Consider the following 5,309-nt stretch of genomic DNA (forward strand, 5'->3'; position numbering starts at 1 on the left):
AGAGTTACAAGGCCCCACCGTCTTTGAACGTTTCTTCGGTGGCTGTTCCCTGCTTGTAGTATCTGCTCTCTTGGCTGAGGTCTTTGGTGTACTTGAGACCGAAGATGGTAAAGGCTCTGCACCAAAAACACACAAAACGTCATCATAAAGCACGAAACATGTTTGAAGTGCGCATACGCTTACCGAGTGGAACTGCATTGGGACGCACAATGATGTTGGTGAGATTGAGGCGGACGCACAGGTCCTTGTCCGCCTTTACGTGCGCAAGCAACGCATCTTCGCCGTTGAAGAAGTTCACTCCCTGCTTGCCGCCCCGAATCTTGCAGCCAGGCTTCATCTAGTTCGAGCAACAGCAATATATAATCAAAGTTAGTAGGGATAACCGCATCAATATCATAACACTTACTGTATCTGTAACCCTTTTGCTGGTTTCCATGTCCACCCTTCCTTGCGCAGTAGCGGCCACACAACTTTGAAATCCACAACGTACTCCATTTGCTGTATGGGGCTCGGAATGAAGAATGAGTGGTGACCACGAAAGGGGAACGGAAATTTGATATTTTGGAAAAATATATAGTCCGGCTCTTATCTGCGGTACTTCGGTACTTCAATCCGGCTGTAAATGTTATCCAATAGAATTCGTTGCTTTCAAAACGTGGACCAATCAAAACCTTTTCAATTTGGGAAGTGTCGACGATGGCAGTTTGCGGATTTCCATCCATAGTGAAATCAAGTGTTTCTTATGCTGTTCAGAACAGCATAAGACATTATTGCAAGGCTCCGCGTCCAAGGGGTTAATGAATTCAATATTCAGAGAAACGCACTGGAGTGAGTTCGAGTGGACAGCGAACGTCCACGAAAAGCGCTCAAGAAGTAGCTGCTGCCCTTCAAATTCGCTACTGAATATCTAAAAAAGCATCATTGCTGTTGGACCACATCGAAAAGAAGTCCCTTAGCTCTACAAGTAGCGCAGGCTTCATCTCTCTAGCACAGCGCTGCTTTCTTTTTATGTGACTACCATGCTCATTCAATGTGTCACTGGTGTCAACCTCCGTGTTTTAGACGGCAATGTCACGGCTTGCTCCAGCCCTGCAGAAAACGGTGATCGCAAAGACGCTTGCGTATAGCTGCAGGATTGGGTGCATCTACGGGATTTATGGGATGTCGCTTTTGGTGACGATGGCGTCTGTTGCTCTGCTCAAGAAACCTGTCTGAGCTACCGCTGTGAAAGGTTCCATAAGCAACGGCACAGAGGGTTTTCGACAGGTTTTAGAGAAACGGCTGATGGACGAGTACTACATGTAGACATGGTAAATCATAATATTGGTAGGACACTCGCGCGTTGGCACTCGTCTGTGGACTTAGCGACGTTGCGGCGGAGGACCCGCCCCTCTCTCACTTCGCAGCCTGCTCCACCCCCTTGCGCCTTACGCTAAGTCCTCGACTCGTCCAGGCGCGGTGTCTGGATTAGATTGTAACGTCCTTTTTGGTATAATTACTCCGGGCTACGCGCCGACCATTGCAGCCCTCCGCTTCGCTGCGGGTGCAAACGGTCTCTCTAAGCCCTTATTTGGCATGTTTTTCCATGCGCCTCACCCTCGAAACGTAGAAGGACCTTCATGCTCCGGTCATCTATGCTTCTTTCTATTGAGGGGTACCGGTTTCAGGCGGTAAGTACCCATAAACCGGTAACCAAGCCGGTCTAACACGATCCCGCGATAATTACGGTACGTTGATTAGACGAGTAGGATGATTGGACGAGTCCAGAATGTTGGTGATTGGATGCACCAATTGATTGGATGAATTAGGTAGTGAGGACTGTGTAAGCTCCGATAAATCAATCACTTCGGAATCTTCCTTCTTTCCCTCAAGTGCCTTCGCTCCGGTCTACTCCGCGAGTGATGACTCTTCCCTTCGCTCCGTACAAGCCCAATGTTGCCTAAAACCCGTGCCTTCTATCAGGTTATGAGCCCAAGTAACATGTCCTCTGCGCAAGACGTTTCAATTAAGATCTCCATCGACAAGTTCAACGGTGACAGCTACGCGACGTGGAGCCGCTACATGCGTGGTGTGTTGCTGACCAAGTCAGTATGGCATGTCGTGAACCAAGAGACGACTCCAAGCTTCACGGACCCTCGTGCGAAGGACAAATATGTCAAGTTGAGCAACATCGCGTTCGGATTAATGCTGCTCCACATGGATGCGGACTACCACCACGTGGGCGACAACTGCGAGGAAGCGTGGACCGCGTGGGCGCGCTTGAAGACGCTGTACGGTGGATCGCAGAAGGCTGGTCGTATTTACCTGAAGCGACAGCTCTTCAGCATGGAGATATCTGAAGGCGCGAACGTATTGTATCACTGCAATGAAGTTCTCAACATCAGCGCCAAGCTTAGTAGCATCGGCGCTAAGATGAAGGACGAGGACGTTGCGATCTGCTTGTTGCGCAGTCTCCTTAAGAGCTACGAGAACGTCGTGCTACACCTGGAGATGAGTACTGCTGAGCTGAAGACGCAAGACGTTGTGAAGGTGCTCACAAACGAGCATATCAAGCGACAAGGCGAGAAAACCTCTGCGGTGAAGACTGAAGACGCGGCAAAGGCGTTCAGTACCGAGCGGGAGTCTCGCCAGTGTACTTACTGCGGAAAATTGGGGCACGTGATTGAGAAGTGCTGGACCAAGCAGAAGGATGAGAATCGATAAGGCCGACGCGGCGGCAACAGTCGTGGACGCGGGGCCAACAATGTCCAGTTGCGAAACGACAACTACGACCACGGCTATGATCGCGTGGCATTTGCGGTTTCGTTGGAATGTGGAGTTTTGACGGGCAAGAGTATGTCCGGGCTGTGGGCAGTCGACAGCGGTGCGACACATCATATCTGCAATGACAAGATTAAGTTTGTTATGCTGAACGAACGAGAGGAAGGCGAGCTGAAGGTCGCTAATGGCACTAACGTTGCAATCAAGGGTGTGGTGACTATCATCGAGCGCGTGGATCTGCCCAACGGCGATGAGCGCGAGATCGAGATCAACAACGCGCTCTACGTGCCGAAGATGAAGAGGAACTTGCTATCAGTGCCGCAGATCAACAAAAGCGGCAAATTTCAAGTGGTGAAACCATGCACGTTGCGCCCAAAAATTCGAAGGAAGTGGTGGCTACAGCAGATCTCGTAGACGATTTTTACTGAATGCGCACACCACTATGCTCGATAAACGCAGTGACTTCGTTGACTTGCACGCGCGCATGGGCCATGCTCCTATCAACGTGCTACGCAAGATGGTCAACAGCGGCATGATCAAGGATGCCAAGACACCTTTGAAGTCAAGTGAGCAAAGTGTCTGTCGCGGGTGTCAGCAAGGGAAAATGGTCCAGAAGCCGTTCCCCAGTAACCGCGACAAACGCAGTTACGACACGTTCGAGTTGCTTCATTTCGACATCTGCGGCCCCATGGAAGAAGAATCGTTGGGTGGGAGCAAGTACTTGCTGCTCATCGTTGACGAAGCCAGTGGATGCATGAAGGTTTTCTGCTTACGAGCCAAGTCGGACGCTGAAGAATGCCTCAAGAGCTATATCACGAAGGTATAGACGCAATTCGGCAAGCGGGTCAAGTTCGTACGTTATGACGGAGCTCGTGAGCTCGCGACAAACTCACTCAAGGTGTTCTACGAAGATCGAGGCATCGAACAGCAGACCACGGTTCTGTACGCGCACCAGACGAACGGCACTGCAGAACGAGCTATCAGGACTATCGTCACGATTGGTCGCAGCATGTTGCATCATGCCAAGTTGGAATAGTGTTTCTGGGGCGAAGCGGCGATGGCCGCTATCTACGCTAAGAACCGTCTATCGTCACCCAAGATCGAAAGCAAGACTCCATATGAGATCGTGTACAAGTCCAAGCCAAGTGTGAAGCACATGCGTGTGTTTGGTTGTCGAACGTACGTCCTAACTCCGAGGGAAAAGAGACTCAAGTGGGACCTCAAGGCTCGAGAAGGGTTGTTCATGGGTTATGAAGAAGTGTCAAAGGCGTATCGAGTTTATGACATCGAGCCGGGGTAGGTGGTGATTAGACGCGATGTCAATTTCGACGAATCGAGCTTTGGGTTTTCAACGGCTAGTCCAAGCGACGACGACGCAGATTCTGATCTCGACCTCCTCTCTCAGTATCAACGATACCTAAACTGCGTGTCCAACGGAATTCAAGCAGGCGGGGAAACGCAAGTCCCGCACAAGTAACGTTCACGGCATGACTACGAGATCGCGCGCTGCACAGCAGGCTCCCGGTTTGGAGGAAGCTAGTGCTCGAGAAATCTCGTTTGAGCGTCAAACAAAGCGTCGATCAGGTGTGCGAAATGACTGTGATGTGGCCGATGAAGAAGAAAAAGACGTCGAGGACCCAGACGACGATGACGCAACTCCGCCTGTATTTTGGCGAGCATGTGCCAACGCAGTGGAAGCTGGTGATTTAGCTGAACCGGCAATGTTCCAAGAAGCAGTAAACGGGCCTGATCAAGTGCATTGGCGCAAGGCCATCCGTGCCGAACTTAAGTCGATGCGACTTCGCAATGTGTTCCGAACTGCCAAGTTACCGAGCGGTCAACGGGCCATCGGTACGAAGTGGGTGTTTAAGATCAAACGCAAAGCGGATGGCTCAATCGAGAAGCACAAGGCGCGCCTTGTAGCGAAAGGCTTCACGCAGAAGTATGGCATTGACTACACCAAAACGTTTTTGCCCGTGGTGAAGTATGTGACGCTGCGCATGATCATTGCTTTGGTCGTGTACCTCGGCTGGCCCCTGGACCAGCTGGACGTAGTAACAGCATTCCTGTATGGCATAATGAAAGAGGTGGTGTTCTGCATGGTGCCAGAAGGTGTCGAACTTGATGATGACTTCGACTGCCTGGAGCTGGTGAAGGCGATCTACGGTCTCAAGCAAGCATCGCGCGTATGGAACGAGACCTTCAACAACTACGTGTGCTCCATCGGCTTTCAAGTTTCAGCATACGACCCGTGTCTCTACATCAAGATTGTGATGGTCACTGTGTGTTTCTGCTGGTCTACGTAGACGACGTTTTGGTGACTGGTAGCTCGGCCGAGCTCATTGCAACCACCAAGAGCGATCTCAAGAAGCGCTTCGAGATGACCGACAGTGGCAAGTGTGCGCTTGTACTGGGAATCGAATTGGTGTACAACGCTGACGGGAGCGTGACGATGTGCCAGCGCCGATATGTCGACGACATCCTTAAGCGTTTTGGTATGGATGAGTGCAAGGCGGTGGTGAGTCCAGCAGATTTTAGCTCTCGACTAG

The sequence above is a fragment of the Phytophthora infestans genome, genomic scaffold, assembly GCF_000142945.1.
Source record: "Phytophthora infestans T30-4 supercont1.11 genomic scaffold, whole genome shotgun sequence".
NCBI lineage: Eukaryota > Oomycota > Peronosporomycetes > Peronosporales > Peronosporaceae > Phytophthora > Phytophthora infestans.